At 34.6% G+C, this 23,518-nt stretch overlaps 1 long non-coding RNA gene across 2 annotated transcripts; it reads left to right on the forward strand.

Moving 5' to 3' along the window:
* Positions 1 to 4,203: 4,203 nt before the first annotated feature.
* LOC137393650 (uncharacterized) lies at positions 4,204 to 22,814 on the forward strand. Of its 2 annotated transcripts, XR_010978315.1 has the most exons (5): positions 4,204 to 4,362; positions 6,116 to 6,172; positions 12,864 to 12,977; positions 18,494 to 18,631; positions 22,106 to 22,814. It is a non-coding gene; the product is annotated as an uncharacterized lncRNA (long non-coding RNA). The 2 variants fall into 2 exon arrangements; XR_010978314.1 differs by lacking the exons at positions 4,204 to 4,362; positions 6,116 to 6,172 and adding an exon at positions 8,208 to 8,339.
* The last annotated feature ends 704 nt before the right edge of the window (positions 22,815 to 23,518 follow it).

A 23,518-nucleotide genomic window follows, 5' to 3' on the forward strand; every position in this document is an offset into this window, starting at 1 on the left:
AGCCAAACCTAAAAAAACAGCAACCTATATGGGCTAGGGGCGCTTATCGGATCCAATCATTAGTATTTACAAGTTTGGATTAAACCAAACAATGTTCTTCTGTTTTTTAGGTGTGAGCTGTCATCACAAACTTGGAGAAAGATTAAGCTAGGCTCCTTTTTAACTTCCCAACCTTTCATAAGTTTCATTATCTTTTTAGACAGCCGTTGCCTGTTCAATTAGAACTCCTGGCATTCAAACTGTGGTTCATTGTTCATTTCTCAAATAAGCTCCCATGGATGGCCAGATCTACATCAACCCCTGAAATGTTCTCTTAGCCAATGTTCTCCGCTAATAACTGTTACTTGTTATTGCTATAATAGTTCAAACAGATTGTGTTGGCAGAAGATTGTTCCATCATACGATAGTTTTTAATTATTATCATGTATGTTTTAATAGGACTTGCATAATTTCCAATTAGGGGTTTTAAATGTTTTTCAATTTGATGAATCCAAACATCTATGTTTAGAATGATTGTGATTAGAAATAATCACTGCCAGAGCAACGAGCTATGGGGATCAGTGAATGTCCAATTTGGCGCAGAAGACCCTCAATGCGAGAGTAATTACGTAATACCTATGGAGTGTCTCCAGCTGGACAAAGGATGAGAGAAATTAACAGCAAATGACACAGCAAAAGTGTGGCAGTGCCCGGCTTTGATAGAGACACACTAATTAAGGCAATGACATTTCACTGTCACTCTGAACTTTGACGTTCTTACTTACTCCAATGCTTTTAGTAAAAGGCTTTCAATAAATTTTAAAGATCTTGTATTTACTCAGATATCATATATATTAAACTGAAAAAGAAAAGATTTAACAAAAGTTTTTACTGCCGCCTAATGTAGCAGTGTTTTTAAACTACTGTCATTGACAATCAGTTAGCCATGATGGATTATGCATGCCGATAGCTTGTGAACTGTATACTGTTTTAAAGCATTGCAGAAAGCCCTCCAGTCTTAAAATAAATTTCATAGACATACCAGATAGGTGAGCCTTCCAGAAAGCATTTAAAAAGCATTAAAAGGCACCTATATGCTTTAAATATATTTTTTTCTAAAGCATTTTATGCACTATGCAAATATTGTTTTTTAAATTTGTGCTCAAATTCATCCCCGCTTTCATCATTGCCTTTTGAACTAATGATTTGGCAAGTCTCTTGCAGTTATTGTTTTAAAAATATAATGATATATTGTATATATATATATATATATATATATATATATATATATATATATATATATATATATATATATTATTGTGCACGTGGTAGCGTATAAATTAAAACCATCAAAAATTTACAAATACTGTAGTGAAGTTTATCTTATCTTGAAATTATCAGTGTGGCACTCCTTTGTCTGCGCATGCTAAGGTGAGGCCGGGTTCAGACCTGGGGACAGCTGCGTAATCTCGGCTCATTATGTATCCAACAACTGGAAAGCAAACAAATTGTGTAGCTGCGTATGGGCATCAAATTAATTTAATTGCGCAAATGACGACATTTCTTTCTGTAGGACATAATAGTCGCGCACTCTGAGCTTGTAGTCCATGAGCGATCGCTTGCATAACAGGTACTCTGTCACACGTGTCTTAGATGCCATATTGGTTCGAACCAGGCCTAAGTAAGGCTGTAAATCTAACTCATTCCATCTCGTTACAGTCAGGCTTTTAGCTTTAGTTTCTGATTTAGACGAACAAGGATAGGCTAAAACTCTATTTAAGAAATAGCACAGATAGTGGAGGTAGCAGGTATGTGTGCTTATGCTTTAGCTCTGGCTTACCATGTACTTTGGAGATTACATTGAACTAAAGAATTTATGGTTGTCACTCATCCAAAGTAACAAAAAATTAGGACTTTTATTAGAAGCCTGAATGATTGTAGCCTAACATTTATTTCATATTCATGTTTTAACGCAGTCATTCTGACTTTATATATGTGTTAGTCGTATAACAACTGAAAAGCAGAAAATCAAAGAAGAGAAAGGCTGTTATGAATGCTTAGATATAAAGTTATAGGGAGCAAAAAATATGCAGGTACAAAAACCCACCTGACCGCGCAGGCCAAGACAACATATGTAGTTTTAAAAGCTGAAGATAACTGTAGAAATGTCAAGTGATTTGCAAGAATTGAGAGTCGCTATCCTTGGTAATGTTTCCGTAGATATGGATTACAGAAAAATGTTGTCTTGCTAACTGGTTGCTAGATGCATGCTTTACATTAAAGCTTCAAGGTCGCGAATGATAAGTTTTTCAAATTTTTAAAGATTTCAAGGGATTCAAAAATGTACAGCAACTGTTTCAATAATATGGTTTACAGAAGGATGTTTAAGAACTGAATAGTGAAATGGTATATAATTTATATTGTAATATTCATACAAAAATTATTTCCGTACCATATGCTTATCAAAGCTTCCATTGCAAGGCAAAAGTTAGCAGTAGTTCATTTTTCAGTATAGAAATTTAGGACGAAAAATGGATGTAAAATGAGCAACATTGTATAATGCTAGAACTACATGTAGCATCAGTTTTGCTAACAAGGCTTTGTGAAGGATATTAGATACGCATGACATGAGAAAAATCTTTTACCATGGATGTTTATATTATTGAATGATATTATTAATATTCCCAGTTGCAGATATTACTTAAGAGAAAATGACTATTTTGCCGTAAGCTTAGCTTTTGAACATTTTTTTGATTGGCTAATCAACCATGATACAGATACATGCAAAATAAGTAAGCTCTCTGTATACACATTAATATGCTAGTTAGCAACAAATTTGTGTGTAGCATTAGCAAAATCAATGACTAAAATTTGCTTTATAGTTTCCAGTGTGCTGCAGGACACTTTTTGTCTCTTGTGAGCTTTAGCTTTCAGAGCCAGACATTACCCAGTTCAAGAACTGAAGGTCATAATCTAGTAGCTAGCATTATTTAACCATCCATTTGTATATAGCTGAGGGTATGGCATTATGTAATAGCATGGCTGGTGGTTGTTTAGTTCAGGCTAATCCCATCGGCCACTGTCAACACCTCGCTGGCATATGTTACATGCATTACTCATGCTTCTTTGTCTAATGGTGCGTGTACACTGGCCGATTTTGTCACCCATTTTGTCGAGCACAGACCAATTTGATGAGTCAGTGTCGGCATCGGTAGGTGTGAGCAGAGAGATCGGTGTTGGTGCTGATTTGAAAGTCGGTGTCGGTGAATCCCAGCAGCTCATCAGCCAATCATAAGCTAGGAGCCTCTGATTAAATGAGCCTAAGCTTTAATTGCAGTTCTAAGTTTATGAAACGAAAGGGCTAGGTTTAATGAGAGGCTAGGAGACTGTCATTAAACTTTCCCTAGTGCTCTTTCTGATAGTGAGCTTTTATTTAAATTAATTAAAAGTGAATAGCCAGTTGTATGACTACTACTAGTACTACTACATGTACTACTTTAAAGGAATTTGCCGGTCCTTACTTGGCACGATCTAAATTATTTCATACAGAAATAAATTGAGTGTGATTTTATTCAAGGTTTTATTAGCGAAGGAAATTTACTAGCCGAGGAGCGTACGGCCATTCGCTCTGTCTACTAAGTGAGCGTTGCGCACTTATATACAATAAAATTGCCCGTTCCGGCTAACGGAACCGAGTAGGAACACCAGGTAACAATGTTTAAATGGCCAATAATTAGGCCCGCTAGTGCGTTGATATGACAACATAAACGACGACAATTGATAGCCTAACGAGTAACAAGGCTATAATAAAAAGGAAAACACATATAATAAAATATTTATAGACATAAAATATATACAAACATATAATTACATATAATACAGACTGTCAGAGCTCCCGCAGCTGATCCTGCCATCAACAAAATCTAATCGTCATCGGAAGATTCCATTCGGCATTCAGTAGTTGCTTTTAGCGGTAGTAGTAGGAGCAGTAGTAATAGTGTAGTACTAGTATATAATTTTCCACATCAAACGCGTTGATTTTTATGTGTACTCGTCTTTGCGTGGTCGGGTGAAGGTCAGAACGGCGAAGCGCTGTGATTGGCTGTTGGTACCGAAAAAAATGGTTCGATCGTTGCAATGTAAAGGGGAGTCGGTGTCGGCACCCATACATGAAATGTCTGAGGTACCGGTCTGAGTCAGGGTATTGGCACCTAATCGGAGTCGGTCCTGGCCAGTGTAAACGCACCATAACTTGTGATGTACTGTCTAACTGGTCTTGGTCAACATGAATGCATGCTCACCATCAATTGTCTTTTTTTTCTGTAGATTCTGCAATCGTGTGTCGTAATGATGCTATGATGCCTGACTTACTTTTGGTTGCAGGTATGTACTGACAAGATAAAACAGTTTGACTCTTTTTTCAATTTTATTTTCAGGGTTTAATTATATGGTCTATAATTTTGATAACAACTGTGACTTAGTCTTTAGCTGAGCGCCCTCTTTTCTTGTTATTTTGTTACTGTTACTCATGCCAACAAGAAATTTACAAATCATATTGTTTTAACTAATTATAATAGGAAAGGTGGAGTACTATTTAAGATAGCGTTTTTCTGTAGACCCACATTACAAAAATCATAATTAGCAATCAATATAGCTCTGGTCATGACATTAAAATTAACATTTTTGTGGTTTAGTGTCATGCTTAGCCTCTGAACATTGATTTCAATGTTTTCCAATGTTTCTAACTTGAAAGTTTTGAACTCTTGAGATTACACCATACTGACCCTCTTATAAAGCTTAACCCTGTCTATAACAAATATGATTTCATCTAGTTCTTAATAGCCTAGCCGACTAACCTTACCTACACTGTGTAGTACTGTCCTGATTGTATTGTGGCTGATTTTTGTTAGTACAAATTAGGGTTTGGCACTAGCCGTGAAGCTCACTGAAAATTCATGGGGTTATCTTCTCTCAAATCTTGTAATTAGAAAGTTTGAGTATTTTTATCTTGTTGGCTAGAATTTAGACTGCTGCGTGTGAGATTTGGCGCTTGAATTATTTGAACAGAATGGATTAATGCTGGGTTTACTGGGACTGAAAGATGTGTGATATTCAACAACCAGGCTTGCTACGAACTAATGCAACTATGGAAATAATTATAATTGCATTTCAATATCATGATGACTAAGTTGGTGTCTTGTAATAATTCAGGTTGTACACATAAAACACCATAGATATAGCATGTTTCAGTAAGTTCTACTAGTACAATTAAATATGACATGGAGTCGTGTAGTGTTTTTATAATTTTAGTCTCCATTCTTCTTATTTGAGATTCTGACGCTTGTCGCCAATGTTTTTGTAGTTCTACCTGCAAAATGATAAAAAGTTATTTTCACCTGTAAAATTACAATTTAAGTATATATATTGAACAATACTTAAATTGTTCTATGTACTTGAAGAAGAGATAGAGATAAGGTTTGAGTGATCAAAAAAGATATATGTGTATGCAGGGACAAGAACACTCCAGATAACCTAATCGCAAACCAAGAAAACCTCTGTAGTCATAAAAGCCGAAGAAACTGTAGAAATGTCAAGCGATTGGCAGTAGTCGAGAGTTGCTATAATTCATAATGCTTTGGTAGATATGAATTACTAAATAATTTTTCAGCAAGCTTAGCTTTTGAACCATGATACAGATACATGTAAAATAATTAAGCTCTCTGTATACACATTAATATGCTAGTTAGCAACAAATTTGTGTGCAGCATTAGCAAAATCAATGACTAAATTTGCTTGATAGTTCTCCAATGTGCTGTGGGACCCCTTTTGTATCTTGCAAGCTTTAGCTTTCAGAGCCAGACATTACCCAGTTCAAGAACTGAAGGTCATAATCTAGTAGCTAGCATTATTTAAACATCCATTTGTGTATAGCTGAGTGTATGGCATTATGTAATAGCGTGGCTGGTGATTGTTTAGTTCAGAGAAATGGCTAATCCCATCAGCCACTGTCAACACCTCGCTGGCACTTATTTACATGCGTTACTCGTGTGTCTTTGTCTAACTTGTGATGTACTGTCTAACTTATCTTGGTCAACATGAATGCATGGTCACCATCAATTGTCTTTTTTTTCTGTAGATTCTGCAATCGTGTGTCGTAATGATGCTATGATGCCTGACTTGCTTTTGGTTGCAGGTATGTACTGACAAGATAAAACAGTGTGACTCCTTTTTCAATTTTATTTTCAGGGTTTAATTATATGGTCTATAATTTTGATAACAACTGTGTCTTAGTCTTTAGCTGAACGCCCTCTTTTCTTGTTATTTTGTTACTGTTACTCATGCCAACAAGAAATTTAAAAATCATATTGTTTTAACTAATTATAATAGGAAAGGGTGGAGTACTATTTAAGATAGCTTTTTCTGTAGACCCACATAACAAAAATCATAATTAGCAATCAATATAGCTCTGGTAATGACATTAAAATGAACATTTTTGCGGTTTAGTGTCATGCTTAGCCTCTGAACATTGATTTCAATGTTTTCCAATGTTTCCAACTTGAAAGTTTTGAACTCTTGAGATTACACCATACTGACCCTCTTATAAAGCTAAACCCTGTATATAACAATTACGATTTCATCTAGTTTTTAATAGCCTAGCCGACTAACCTTACCCACACTGTGTATTACTGTTCTCATGGTATTTTGGTTGACTTTTGTTAGTACAAAGTAGTATTATACTCACTGGAAATTCGGGAATTATCTTCTCTCAAATCTTGATATTTAAAAGTTTGAGTATTTTTATCTTGTTGGCTAGAATTTTGACTGCTGAGTTTGAGATTTGGCACAAGAACTCTTTGAGCAGAATGTATAAGTGCTGGGTTTACTCCACTTGAAAGATGTGCAATATTCAGCAACTATGCTTGCTATGGACTAATGCAACTCGGGAAATAATTATAGTTGCATTTAAATATCACGCTGACTATGCTGGTGTCATGTATTAAGTTAGGTTTTACAAAAAAAAAACACCGGAGATGTAACATGTTTCAGTCAGTTCAACTTGTTCAATTAAAATGACATAGAATGGTGTAGTGTTTTTATAATTTTAGTCTCCAATCTTCTGATTTGAGATTATCACGCTTGTTGTCAATGTTTTTGTAGTTGTACCTGCAAAACAAAAGAAAATTATTTTTCATTTGTTTTTACAATTTAGGTATAAGGAACAATACTGACCAAAACAGTAAATAATGCAGTATCTCATCAATGTTAGCCCTCTGAACTCTCACAGCTGGTATTACGGAATTGCGTAGGCTGTGGCAGAAACCTTAATGGCGGAATACAGGCTTCCATATGGTTCTGTTTACAAAATATGTTTTTAAGCAACAGCAAAAACTAATAAAATTAATTCTTTTGCAGGATGTTAGATTCAAAATTTTACTTCCATTTGTAACATTTTTCACTTATCTTTATCTACTTCTTTCATTATAATAACACATTTTATTAGAATGATATCGCGAAACAATCAATATGACTCATTCGTTGGTAGGTCATAAATGACTGTGATACAAATGTGGAATTTTATGATAATAAATATAAATTTCCAGTATATTTTGAGTCATGAAAGGATGATGAGCGTGCTATGGATGAATATTATCTGTAAATGTTTAATGAGTGTTTAAAATCGTGCGAACTTTTATAGTTTTAGCCCGAATAATGGTGACATACTGTTTTTTTCTGTTTGATGACATCTGCTGTAGGTTGTCCGACTTTTTGTACTGCTGTTTCACCAAATATCATTGCATTGTTAGCACGTTTAGATATATTTGGTAGAAAATTAATAACTTCGGATTGCTAGACATATTGTCTAGGTTTACTGACACACATTGATTAGATCGAACAAGGATCAACCGGTTAAAACTCGGTTTCGTATCATGGATTTTTACAAGTTTGTATTTATATTTAACAACTATGATATTATCTTACATGTATTTACATAGCATTGTCTAATTTATTTGAAAATTAGAGCTTTAACTAGCAAATGTGGTTGCTGTCTAATGACACAGGCTTGGGTAATATTTCATACCAAGGGTTAGTACAAAGCCATTTGCATAGCTATTCATCCATAACATCTCGTGTATTGCTATTCATTTGACCAGCACTTTATGTATTTCTATATCAAATTCATTGACATACAAACCGGTGGTGACTCACGGTTCTTTCATCTATATAGGCCTGGGCGGTCATCAAGGTCCTCTTCCTTGCATTGTCTTCCAGAAGATTTTGGCGATCAGTAGATCATAAATGTCAGTTGAACGCTTCTTCCCTGTCATTAGACACGTACCCAACCTAATTTTGAACAGCTGGTAAGTCATCATTGACTACTTGACTTGATGGGCTTTATACTTAATGACCTCACATATACTCTCAACACATTAGTCATAACTTATAATAAACTTTCATGGGTAGCAAAATCGTAAATGATACAGAATTTGAAGCGAACACGAGTCAATACACAAACCGGCTATAGGAAATCAATTGATTCTTCAGAAGATTGTGTCAGTCTACCCCAAACCTTCAAAATAAATATATTGATATATATATATATATATATAACAATAACCAATGAATAGATTTAAGAATTCAAGCAATTTATGTTTACACAAATTCTGTACCATTCACTATCTCACTACCCACTTTCGCCTTGAAATTCTAGAAAATTAGAGATGCGAGCTTGCAAGGTGGTTTTTGATGTATCACTAAATGCCCAAAGATGCGAAAGGCCAGTTACGGAAACTACATCACTTGGTTTTCCCGTCAGGTCTGCTTCAGATTTGTTTTAAAAAGGTTGGCTGGAAATGAGAGTATAAGCAAATCGAGAAGTTTCCAGCCAGGAAGAGATGATTTAAAAATTAAAATGAAGAAAAAATAGAATTAGCTCTAATATAAGATCAGAACGTTTTTTTCAAGAATGTTTTATTAAGCTGAATTCAGTTATATTAAATTTTTACTTTAAGTTTGTTTATGCGATGCCACAAAAGTGTAGCGTACCAAGCGTGTTGCATTAGGTCTCTCTCTCACAATCGTTAGTGCTATGATTCTCTGAAAGGTAAGAACTCCATACAGTATGCTACTGTATGGACTGCTGCATACTGCCACTACTCAAAATTATGTTGTGCATAATACTGCTACATTTTAATGCAGACCATAACCTTTACATAGGTATTTGTAGCCTTGGGGGCATGGGTATAGAGCATGAATAGATAAAATCATGTATTTTTTCATTGTAATATCTCTTATTGGTAGTTTTTTAGAGGATGGCAACACAATAATTTATCTTTAGTTAATTTATATAAAAAACATTTTTGAGATAGGACTTTAAGAAAATTAACTTGCGAGCTTTTGTCCCAGAATGCATTTTGCTCTCATGTCAGACATGACTGTACAGTAGGCGCTGCTAAAATGAGATGATCAGTTCTAGGAACGTTTACATGATAAGGATGTTTCATTAAAAGAATGTTAACATACATGTAAATTGTCTAAACCATTTCAGGACCTTTCCAAACTCGCTCATGTGAGAATCCGACTTAAATTCTTTTGAATGTATTGGTGGTGCCTTAACTGTATTATTGGTTTTCATCGACAACTTGTCAAGATCAACCTCATTGGTTTAATAGACCATGATTGTGGTAATTTGACAATAATTTGATGAAGAGCGCATAGTTTGACGCGACAGCGACTTACAACAATTGACTAAGAAAAAATAGTTTCACTATAAAAAAGCGATAGTACCTTTTCGTCATCTATTCGTTCTTAAGAGCTCAAGATTGCAACTCCAACTCGTGACATTCAGATGCACCGACCAATAGCCTTAAAGTATTTATCAACAATTGCACTGCTATATGTACCTATTCTCTGTTCCGTTGTCACTTCAGGCAAATTATCACAAGAGTCAGAATGTCATGGAAATTGTATATATTATATGTATAATGCTTTATGTACAGTGTTGGAAAAAAATCTTTGTCTGCCTGTTTAAGTAAGTGTAGCACTGCAATAAATTCATCATAATTTGGAAATATTTTGCACTGCATACATAAAACCCTGTATCAAAACAATCCTAATGAGCTGAAAAATAAAAATAACTAGATTTTAAAATTGCCAAATATCTTCTATTGTATCAACCGCTGCCTACTAATTCACACTGCATACCAGAAAATATGTCATCGCAAATTTCGTTATTATCTCTTCTTTAATTATTTTCTAAATTGAAAATAACAGTCTTGTACTGTTATGGGCCCAGAAAAAAGCCATTGGGGTTGTTTTGCATTTTAATATTTTATCTGGTAGCCTTTGCAGACTGTAACCATTCTGCAGCCTTAGGCATGCTGCGAACAAGCCTCACGAGCGCTTGAGTGTTCATAATCTGAAACCAGCAATCATGTTGGACAGCTGGTTTTTTCAAACGCCTTGATCGTGGTAGATCTTTGGTGGTTTGATGCTGCATTCATTTCTTTCCCACTTAATTTTCTTTAGATTGAAATACTCTAAGCTTCTTCGCTATTTTTTTATTGCTCAGATTGCCCATCCTATGCAGGCGAATGATGAGGTCGTTGACACATTTCTTATCCATGGTTGATGTTGACGCTGGTATGAATTCTGGGATCTCTAGCTGTTCCTCTTTTAACAAGCAAAACTGTAAACCTTTGCTGCACATGCTGTCCAACAGGATCTCTATTGTTGTGATAATATTCCACTTGAAAATTAATAATGTCATATTGCGTTTGAAAATGAGTTAATAAGCACTGATTCACATTGATTGGCCTAAAAATGATTATTGTTCCCTGATTAACCGTAATTTTATTACTGATGGTGTCAACAAGATCTAATGTTACTTTACTTTTAAATGATGCATGGTTTGTCAGGGTTCAATCCCTCTACATGACTACTACAACAAATTTACCTAAAATGGGCAGTGAGGTTTGAGGTGGACAAATACTTTCTGACACCGCTGTATGTCGCTTTCTTTTCTCGCAGGTGTGGCGAGACAGACTAACACTCAAATCAAACTTTAGAACTCGCCCGATGATACACTTTAAGTTATATGGAGTTTTTTACGCGGTACGAAGCAAAAACTTCACAAAATTGCCCGACTTTTTCTAGAATTTATGCTATAGGAGGTATTTGTTATAGGAGCATCTACTTTACTCTAAAAGACCATGTGAGTTTGTGAGGTACAAATATCATGTTTAAAGTGTGCAATAGCTCCCATGTAGGATACTTTTGCTCCCTCATCACTAATTGAACTTGAAAGTTTATTGTGTAGCCTATTATCTAATTTTTATCACTTTTAGCCTTGCTTGTCCTCTAGCGCAAAGCCGACCTATTGCTCCTAGATGTGACTCTGGCACTTATGGAATAAAAGTGCAAGCTGAGTTATCAGTAAAGATTTTGACAGAACTGTTCATGAAATGAGTGTGAGAGTGCTTTAATTTCAATGCTGTTGTTTATCCCATTTTCTTTCCACTTAACATGGAATGGTTGATTAGTACGATATTTTAGGCAGTTTGAGGCCGCTTGTTTTTGGGACAATGTTTAATTATGACTGCTGATGTACTGGCGGTTAAGACATTTAAAAAGCTGATAATGGTGTTTTTATAAAACCCCGACAACAAATTCAGAGTAATTTTTTGCTTTGTAGCATATTTGACTCAATAGAACAAGTGTTATCGCTGAAGCATTCTCTTAAGGTGAAAACAAATTAGGCGATAATTAGAGCGATATTGCGTTAGAGCTAATCTGCGTTAGAGCTAATCTGCGTTAGAGCTAATCTGCGTTAGAGCTAATCTGCGTTAGAGCTAATCTGCGTTAAAATTCACTCAGCGTGTTCATGCAGAGCGATAAAGCTAGAATTTCTCTACACAACTTTATTGCTAACGAGATGCATTTCGATTGGTTAGTTCTTACCAGAATGTAATTTTACGGCGGGTAATTATTTCTTACCGATGTTCAACAACGTACATCAGCTCCAATTTTCTATTTTGTTACGAAACATCTTCAGAACGAACACTCAATTGTTCATGAATTTAATAATAGCACTCCCAGTTCCGTCCATCATAACAAAATTAAAAAAAATCCCGAGTTGAAAACCAACATCCGGAGTCAATCGTTGCGCCGGTTGACCATCTTGAGAATGGTAAATATTTAATAAATTAAATATGAAAAACCACTACAAAATAAAATATGTATAAAAAATTGTAAAAACAATACAGCTAAAAATACAAGAATCGTTTTTTCTTTTGTCTTTTTGTAGTGTAGGCAGTGTACACTCTTTGAAAGGGAGATAGGTTTAATAACAAATGTGGAGGTTGTTTATGTTGTAGCCTAGACGGCGACATTTTGACTGGCCTAAATTTATCAACAACTCCGAAAAAACTAATGATACAGATTTTTATTGGCAGTTTGTGAGCGTGCCCATTATATCATTTGCTAGTAAATCGCTCAAGTGTGTTTATGCACGCACCAGCGATATCTTCGCCCTCATGACGCTTGCAATAAAATCGCCTAGTGTGTTTGGACCTTAAAAGCTCCTTGCTATATTTTCACCAAAGGCGAATATAGCTAAACCTATACATATACTGATAAGGTAACTTACCTCCTCAAATAGAGTTGGCGTTCATTAAAAAGATGGCGCTCGATTTTCAAAGCAATCTCCTGATGTGGTCCCAAATAGCGGTGCCAATCAAATCAAGGTGCATTCAAATATAGGTTTAACGGTAGCTCACTTTCAACATTTTTTCCAATACCAAATTGAAGGTGGTCAGAGACTCTGTGCATAAAGTCCTCATCAACTTATTTTTTTATACAATGTTAAAATCTTTGTTCTTTTGTAGAAGTTGTTTAATCTGGAGAACGAAGATGAGCTCACCACGCAGAACTATTGTTCTTTAATCATGTTCTCACAGAACTAATCATATTGGCCTACAAGTGTTTTGAAAAACTGAAGGGTAAGTTGATGAGTCCTCTACTTTTTGTAGTCCTAATCTTCTGATAATTAAATTGGGCTTTGATGACTAAAGTGAGCTCTGGAGACTGCAGTCATTACATTGGGTAGTTGGCTACACTAAAATACTATAGCACTGACAATCCGCAAAAACAGTAAAACAATAGTTATGAAGCAAAATAACCATGTATGGAGTGGCATGTACAATTGATATTTAAATTGTACAAATACAATATCAAAGTATTAAAATATTAACCATTTTTTAAAGATTGAATGTATTTCTTAATGAGTGTAGCCTGGGTTTTCCGAATGGAAAAAGTCTAAAACACAATCAGATTTTAGTCTAGTCCATTAACTGAGTGCGTACAACAGGCTGCGCAGTGCAGCTCAGCACAATGTACGCTTATAACCAAGAGCAAGGCGCTGAAAAATCTTTGTACAAAACATTTCTTATTAGTGAGTAGGCAATTAGTTAGCCGGTCATATGTGTACCTAATAGGAAAAAACCAATCGCCATCCTGCATCTAACTAATAGAAAACATGTTAACAGCCAACAGCGACCAAAGTTTTTTGAGAATCATTATTTTTGTTTTTACAGTTTATTATTGCAATAAACAGCTGTGTTAGACCTTTACAGCTACCAAGGTTTTAGAAATGGGCAATAAGTAAACCTTTGGAAAATGGACTACTGATTGCTACCTATTGTATCAGCAAAAGAGGATCAGAACCTGCCAAGCTCATACTGCAACACACTTTTTAGATTTTTTGTCGGTAACATTAGGCGTAAAACCTTTTGCTGATTAATGTGTATGTTAAAAAACTCTGATAGGCGGTGTGGTTCATAAATAAGGTCATCTTAATCTGAGGGCACACTTCATTGGTGAAAATTAGGTCTTTAATAAGAGCCATCACATGTAGGACAAATTAATGTACCAAAGTCTGTTCTATTCTAATATAAAGTGTATTACGTTATTCAATAGAAAAATGATATGGTAATGATGCTACCACTACCAGGCACAATAGCCTTTTGGCTTTTACTTTGAAACAATTTTTATTTACCCTTTATGGCCACAATGTTTGCGCTTTAATTCTGGAATTGTCTGTTTGTGTAATAATGTTCTATCTACCACTCTTTCATACAAATAAAAGTGTCTTCAAGAACCCTGGCCATCATTTTTAGCTGTTTTTTATGAAATCTAGAGGCATTTGAAACGTTCTCTCTTCCAACAGCGTCAATAATTTTTTAACCTTGTCTTAGCATTTAACAACATATTGAAGGGTAAAGTAACAATTTGTTCAAAACTTCATGAACTTGTAGTATGGCTCTTACTCTGTTTTTTTTACACTAAGCCTGCTTATAAAAATGCTGATGAAATGCAGTTGCATTTAAGTTGTGCATAAATTGTCTAAATTGTTTTTTATCACGGCTTCATTAACAAATTAAAGACTTGGTCAATTTTGATCTTGCAGCCATTTTTCCTAATTGTGCACGCAGTATGATGCTCAATTACAACAAGGCATGAAGTAAATGTAATACGAAGCAGTTTTTGCACTGATTTCTTATGTCTTAATTTTATGTTGAAGCTGTTTCAGTGTGAACTCTTAAACTACCAATAGTACAGCTCGTTTGGCAATGTGTTTCTGTATGGCCAAGTGCTGCATGATGCGGCTTTAGCAAGCTTTTGTACAAATTGTTTCCGATCACTGATTAATTAGTAAATTATCTTATTACATCTATACCTGATTGAAAAAAGCTATTATTTGCATATGTTGAGCAAATAAGAATGCGTTTACAACCTGAGCATAGTTTTGCTTTGCAAAAACTTGTTTTATGAAATCTTCTTACTGATGACCAGTAATTTCAGAAGCAATACAGCCATAAATGGTTACTAACTTCAGATCTATAGACTGAGCAACTTTATTGAGCAATAGTACTAATGAGAGTAATTATGTTCATCAGATTAATTAACATGTAAACTAATAATATTCATAAATCATCCGACTAGAGTTTTGTGCTTACCTCACAGTAATTTCAAAATGGACGAAAAGTGGTCCCTCTCACTCGACAACTTGTTTGTAATATTTTTGGGGGCATGAACTAACATAAAAACTTATGCTGACAAACTTGCTATAAAAATATTGTTAATAAACAATTGGGGTGTAAAGTTATAACCATTTATACACTCTTTTAGAAATTAAGTTTCACGAAACACTTATGTCGCGGTAGAGAGATCCATTTGGTAGTAAAGGAGTTGAAGTTATCTGCAGGTAGATCATATGGGTTGCGGTCACAGAAACCATGGTTAAGTCGCAAATCACGAAGTTGAGTTATTCGACTTTGAAGTTGCACCAACATAACTTATAATATTGGTAACAAATTTTGTAACCTGTAGGTCTGGACCAATCAAAGAGTGATCTTTCTGAATCTGAAGTCAGTTTAGCCAATAAAAGTATTTTACCATCGAAAAAAAACTTAAAACCGTTGCTATGTTAAACAAGAAGTACTGAAAAATGGTGTCCGCTAAAAATAATTGTTTCTTTTTTGCCGATTTTAAAGGTAACTTTGACATTTTGGACGCTTGTAATGAGTACTTTGGTATTCTAACTGATGTCAAAAGCAGTGAAAGTAAAGGGAGTTGTGGTGATATTTTCCTAACGATTCTTACAAGATTACTACAATATTTAATAATAAGAATAATTATTCAATTTTTATGAAATTATAATCAGATTTAGTTATGAGAATAATTATTCGAGTTTGCAAGGTCGAAGTATATAGTGACCGATGGTGTGCAATATGTTACTGTTGTTAATTTTCTAAAGATTTGGTTGATGATTTGGGTGTGCCCAATATCGCGATACAATCAAGCTGTTTTTAATATCTGCAAAAATAAGTAATACACTTTCTTATAAATATACAGCTATTTCTTTGACAACCAGCTAAAATCTGTTTAGATTTTTAAATTCAGCATAGTTTTTTGAATCCAAGTACAGAAATCTAGATAAATATCACAATATCTTGATATTGGTTGCTATGTCGTTTTGAAATGTAAACAAAACTTTACATTGGTTTTCGTTTCTCAAACTTTAATACCAGTTTTCTTGGAACTATGTTTTTGCACTAATGGTAAACGTGCTTCAGTTTTTTGACCATATAATCTGCTGTAATTAGGCTAGAATCAAAATTTTGTTTGCTAAATCTTGTAATCCCGACTTACCATGAATTCAGTGATCATGACACATATTAATAGTTAATGCACTGTTTGGAACTTATAGTGCTATTGTAGAACTACAATAAAAAATATGTCATCACTAACAGAAATTAACTACCAGTTTTGATTTTGTATAGGTGTCTTGTTTTCTATTACAGATTTTAATGTGTTTGCAGGACAAAATGAAGCAACTGCAAGAGGTTTATTATAGAATTTATTTCAAATTATGTTCTTATGATAGAACTTTCCGTAACAAACTTTCATTTGGCTAATACTTGTATCCATTTTTGACTAAAATAAGTCGAACCAATTTGTTTCACTCCTACTACCTGCCCTAAATTGGTGCAAATGGTCATCAGAAATGTGCTTTCTTTGCGCTGCTAAAATGGCCCATTAAATGTACTTTAATTTGATGAAAACTCAAATATTGGTTAATTATTGGCCTTTCCAAAATACCGTAAAATACTCATCTGATTTGCATGTACGACTTAGCTGCCCAAGTCGTCAATGCATGGTACTGGAGCTTGTTATCATTTTGCTTGTTGAAGGTCGACTTGCAACAAAATTTCATTACGGTTATTTGGTATCAAAAGATTCACCATGGCTTACTCTGCTGTATTGTGGGTGCAAAATATGGAGAACTGTGATTACAAGCTTTTAAAAGCTAAAAAAGAAACAGTTAATCTCCGCGATCCTGAAACCGCCGTAGATTGGAATCAATTCATTTTTTTGACATAGTAAAATGATTTGGTTATTGTTTTGACACGTGATCTTCTCACATGAATTGTAAGTTCCGTAAAAGGCTCAATATAAAACTTCTTGTAGCACTAGTTTATGACATAAACTTTGGGTTTCGCCAAATAGCTCTTACTAAATATAGACGCTCGCTAGTTTGCAATTTTGTTTTGGGTTGATCTAATCGTCTAGTCGCAATCTGATCATGTGACCCATGCTTCCTGCCAAACAGCGCGCATAATTTCCGCAGCATTTTTTGACTATCACAGGTGACCAACAGGCTTGTCATGCTTATCAGATGATGATATGCATTCCTTCGAGCTAAGGTTAAAAATTAAACCATTTTTTACGGTAGGTTTTGAGATATCAGTGCTCAAAGTGACATCAATACAGTGATGAGGAAACAGATGCTTGAGGACAATAGACATCGTTTCATTGAATGCGTGAAGTGTAATTGTGAAAATATTTGAATGAATGAGGTTGCATGAAAGTGTAAACAGAAGCCATCTTGTTGAGCTACGTTCCATTTGACCCGTTTTTGGAACGGGATTCTGATCTTCGGCAATTTCGTGATGGCGGCGATTAACTTTTTGCTTTTGAGCTTTTAAGAGCATGTTATCACATTTCTACATATATTGCACATGCAACACAACAGAGTAAGACATGGTGAATCTTTTGATACCAAATAACTGTAGCGTGAATTTTGTTGCAAGTCAATCTTTAAGCATTAGTAATCTTTTAGAAAAATGACAAGATTTTCTTTTGGAAACATACCTTTCAAGCAACAACGGTATGCGAGTGCCACTGTACGTAATTTTGATTAATATTCTTAAACTTCATAATCATTCTTAGTATTGACTAAGTATTATTGCTTTTTAGTTTGTGTATTTTCTTATGTAATTATTATCTGTGAATGTTTAGCTGAAGCTTGTGCAGAGCTGTCATCAACAACAATTTAGTTGAATGTTATTTACTAGTTATTCCGTTTTACAAATTGGACTATGCCTTGTGAAACAACTGCTTTATTTTAATTGTGTATACAGCTCCTATTCACCCTTGCATGTTTATAGTTGTCATGTTCTTGCATTCTGGTTGCCTGTCCACTGACGATAGCACTTGTACAGACTATATTTAAGCATAGTGTCTGGGATAGGAACTGAAACTCACAGCTAAAACCTATGGTGACCAGCTCTAAACTTTACTTTGCAATAATATCTAAAAGCCAAGTCCAGATCAGGGTCAGACTACTGACTATCAATTTTACGAATGAGTAATTGCTTTTGAAATACCACTTCAATATTTGAAGTCCTTTTTTTAATAGGATATGAATAAGTTTTTACATTGCTTAACTCGCGTTCTTCTATCGCCTACAAATCACAATGGTGACAAATATCAAAGCTGGGATTGAGAGTCATAAGCTAAAATATCAGATGCACTTCTGCTTGCTCAGTTTTTTCCTTTTTTTGCAGCAAGCAATGAGCTTTCAATTGATTAACTATGAAAAGAGTTTAATTTAAATCGGAAAATCATTCATTCAAAAAATGTGATATTTCTATTTTGTTATTACTAATTGCAGGGTGTTGCTATAACATGTTCTGCACCCACTCTGGTGCTAGACAAGTTATCTAAAGAATTGGCGATTCAAGGTTACAAAAGCTTACATATTTGGAGAGGTTTCTGGTCAGAGGAGAGCGGACAAAGGAACTTAGTGAAGGTAAATTAGGGTGTCAAAACACCAAAATATTGAGTGACATAGAATGAACCTTGGTGAAAAACAATATTTTTTAGATGTATTTTACAAATATTAAGATGAAAAATTTTGTGCTAGTCCAAAAATTTCAATAATATGTATTTGGACGATGTATCTAATAGTATGCAACAAGCTATAGCTTTTTTTAACTCTGAATGACACTTGTATTGCTTAACTTGCATTTTTGTACCATTTACAATCTCTGTTTGTGAGAAATGTACCTTTTGTTCCAAATCCTGTTCGGCCTGTCATAGCTGTTTTCTGCAGTCACCATTCAATTTTCGGGATTAACGGGGACCAGGGTCTTTTGTGGACAGTGAAAACCCACAAAATAAAAAGTAATGTTTTTAAGTATATACATAAATAAGCCAAACTTTAAGGCCAAAACACTTGCATTGTTTCATAAGCATAATGTATTTGTTTCCTATGTGAAAAGTAATCTTAAGTTCCTTTCATTGACTTTTAGGTCATATTCTAACTTAAATCCAAGTATTTTAACACAAATTATGAATTTTTTGTAGTATGGGCATAGGTCAGATTTTTATCTGGTTGGAATAGCTGTACAGCAAATTTTGCTATAATGTACATGTATACCTATTATAACGCAAATTCCTCTCAATGTAAAGAATTTATGTAAAGCTTTTGTTTGACCAACATAAGTAATGCCATAGAGGGTAAAGTGTCAAGTTGGTGAAAGTTCCCAAAATTATTAACAAAATTTTCCTAGTTGTCCTTAAAAATATCGCTTACATTCTTGCCAAACTTGAGCAATGATAAGATGCATAGGGTTCGCTATTATAGATACCAATACATTGTTAAACTAGTTTGTCATTAGAGATTGTCATTTTTGTCAAAAATATGTAAAATGATTCGCCTCGCAAGAAATCAGAAATATTTGAAGGGGATCTATCAGTGAAAGCTTTGGAGTGTTAATACAGACGGTTTCCTACTTACGAACATTCGAGTTACAAACAACGGTACATACGAACAGGTCTGCGCGTATATTCATCGATAATACCGACGGTATTACCGACTTATTAGCGGCAGAAAGAGGCGCTACATAGAAGCATCACCCAGCATCCACCTTCCTCTGCCCAGTTCGTTGCAGTGCATAAGTGCGTGAGCGTATCTCCAGTGCGCAAAGAACTTTTTTATTTTTCCTGTATGTATTGTAAAGGAGTTTGCCGACCTTTACTTGGCACGATCTAGACTAATAACTAAAAAGAAGAGAGTGTGTGTAGTCCCATTCAGCTTTTTTATTAGCGAAGGAAATTTCACTATTCGAGGAGCGTACATCTATCTGCTCTGCTCAAATAAATGAGAGCGCTCCGTTATATTCAGTAATATCAACTGTCCCATCCTAACGGCAAACGGTGAGAACACTGGCTAACAAGGTGAATAAATAGGACCGCTAGCGAGTTGGTATGACAACAATAAAAGTGACGATAAATGATAGTGTTATAACATGATATCAGATATAACAATAGCATAACGAGTGAAACAACGGTATAATAAAAGGACAACACATAAAAAAGGACAACAAAGATAAGTTCTAGCATAACGATTAAAACAACGATATAATAAAAAAGGACAACACATACGATCAATAAGAAATGCTGTGTCATGGCCCGGCGTCCACCACAGTATTCTCTCCATTTTATTAAAAAGTTTTTTCAGTACAAACCAATTTACAGGTTACTTATACAAGCCTTAAACATACTAATATAAACCTTCAATATACTTATATACATGTAGGCCTTAAGCATCAGTTATAATACAAAATATAGCACTGAAGCAACTTACGAACAAATTCACTGTACAAACAATTGTTCGGAACGTAACTCGTTCGTAGGTTGGGGACCGTCTGTATACCAAGCTGAATGTCATGATATCTAGTCTCATCAAAATCTATCTTGCTCCCAAGCTCTTCCCGACGATGGATAAATGATAAGTCATACAGACACTGATTTTACTTTGTTAGCTAGCCGCAACAAGTAGCAGTCTGTCTCTTGTGGCTTTTATTCACCTCACCTTCTGTTTGATCTCCAAATTCATGTTTACTACCTTCAAAACTGAATGTTTTTTAATTGTCAAATCAGTTGATATGAGCATCAGAGTTAAATTTTTTGCTGAGATAGAATTTATTTTGGTCATCTCAAATAGTCTATGAAGATGAACTGTTATAAACGAGCACATTTGCACAGACATGCTAATGGCAAAGAGTAGCTTTATCATATAATATAAGCAGAGACTAAATGGTGTAAACAAAAGCTGAAAATCTGTTTTAATAGAAACTTCTAAACTATTTAAAGAATTTCAATAATGTCTATATAATTAATGATTAATGTATAATCCTAAATATTTAGGATTTGTTTGGAGTGCACGAGAGGACAACTCTGCTTTGCAGAGTAACCTGGCAGTAACCCTATGCTTAATTTGTACACGTATGCATTGCAGTGAAAGGCATATTCATACACACCAACCTTACAGTGTTAAAGGGCAACTGAATGAAAAGGGACTTTTATACAATTCATAGTCAATCTGTGCATGGAAAAAATTGACCGTGTAGACAGTTAGGAATTTTACTCAGCTCAAGATTTTGAATCAACTTGGCTTGTACCAACAAATACCCTGGCAGTGTAGAGTGTTGTAAAAGATTATCAGTTGCAATAATTATGCATTCAAATATTGCAAATTATTACAAGGTTAATTAGCATAGTTTTTGTAGTGTCAGTCTAGCAAGGTAAATGTTGCAAGTTCAAATCCAGCGGGATGCAATATTTTTCCATTATCCAACGGTGGCTTTATATGGACAGCCACGGTTCTCATCACAGTACAGGCTGAATGTGTAAAATTTTGTAGATTTTGGTGCATTTTGCTTAGAAATAAGAGGAATGGTAACGCTGTAATTATTAGTTTGTAAAATAAAGCTTTTCTTAACCCAACTATTCATTACATTTTATATTTAAAAGATACCATTCTTACCTAATAGTTTGACAAAAAAGCTTTAGCTTAAAAGAAAGCATTAATGATAATGTTTGTTGTTTTTTACTTTTATTGAGTTAACTTGTGTTAACAACATCGAAACAAGAATTTTTTAAGGCTTACTAGGTTAATTTTTTTTTAGGCAAAACATCAACATAGTGAGAACTGCAATCTCTTTAGGGCAAACATAATTATGCAGAGTTTCAGTAGAAAAGCATCTTCTGTGTGACCTACATTTAGTACAGCCACCAATATAGCTAGCTGCAAAAGCCTACTCTTCAAGTTTCTGGCCAATCTCCTAAGCGTTCTAAAACAACATGATGGAGCACACTTTTTAGTCAGTATTGTTTTAAAGCTGATTTGATATCTTGGGAACGTCTGTAAAATGAGTAATGTTCAACATTCTCCTAATTTTTAACTATACTAACAGGTTAATAACTGGTTTCTTTGCAGGTAGAGCAGCATATTTACCAGTGGAGGCAAAGTGGTCTAGATTGCCTAACCTTCAAACAACAAGTTGATGTTCAATTTCCAAAAAGGCATCCAGTGACTGGAATGACATCCAACCTTAAAGTTCTTTCTGTAGCTGGGCGTGTCTACAATCAGCAAAGTTCTCTTGCGAATCGCTTCTAAGATCTCTAGCTAAAATCATATTTTAAACGTTGTGCAGAGCCATTAGTTACAGCTACCACAACTTCACACATTATACTCGAGGTGCCAAGAGATGGTCACACAATTTGCAAGACAATTATAGAGCTCAGTGTTTTGAAGCTCTACAGCTTTATTTGACAGAAATAAAATAGTCCACTTTTGTTGATAAATGTTTTATGGTATTCTTGTGAATGCTTTGATTTTTAATCTTTTGGTAATGTAACAGCTGTTTGGCCTGCTTTTGATAGGTTGCTCCATTTGCACTAAAGACTTTTAGATTTATACAAACTCATTGTGTTTTAAGAATATTTTATTTGTCACCGTTGCACTCACTTGAGCAATTTGTTTGACGTACTTATATTGAGCTTTCCTTTTCTGTAAACTCAACTCCTTGACGGGGTTGCTTAAAGAGTCAATTTTTTTCCTTTTGAGTAAGTTTGGGCTTTTTTTAAAGAAATATGCTGACCAATGTTGATAAATGCGAGTTAGATATACATGCATGCAATCTGCACAGTGTGTTCAATGTTACTGCATGGTTTCATTGAAAGCTCTTATCTGAAACCTTTTATAATCCAAAGGGCCCCACATATGCTATATTTCCCAGTTTTTCCTCAGTAGCAATGAATTGACTAAATCAAATTGTATAAGTAATAAATGTGGCCACAGGTATGCAAATCTCCCATGTTTGACATTTATGTTTTAAAAATTGGGTGTCTCTGACTCTACCAGGCATATTTGGCAGCATGAATATATGCACTGTTTTAATTAATATACGTTTTAAAAGTTTTCTATTTGACAACTAGGATGGTTTCAATACCAATTACTTGATGTCAATACCATCCTAGCTTTTATTGCAACTTATTACAACTTTTTTTAAATGGACAAAGTGCTTGTTTTTGCCATGCATGCCCACTAACAAGCTATTAAGGGAAAGCATAAGTTTTCAATTTTATGAATAATATGTATGATAAACTTTAGATCAAAGCACACACAGATGTGCCTGCAAATCGGTTTTCTTAGGTTCTGTCGGCAAAATCCCTGAAATTGGGTTGCAGGGATTAGTTTGCCTTTTTAATCAATTGATAGAAAATTAAATGATGCAATAAAGGTTCATTACAAGTAAAAAGAACCAAACTAAATATCATAGTTAGCTAAATTTATATAAAAAAAAAAGAAGTAGAGCTTGGAACTAGGACTATCTAATTCAAGATATAA

Source organism: Watersipora subatra, chromosome 4 (assembly GCF_963576615.1).
Source record: "Watersipora subatra chromosome 4, tzWatSuba1.1, whole genome shotgun sequence".
Lineage (NCBI taxonomy): Eukaryota > Metazoa > Bryozoa > Gymnolaemata > Cheilostomatida > Watersiporidae > Watersipora > Watersipora subatra.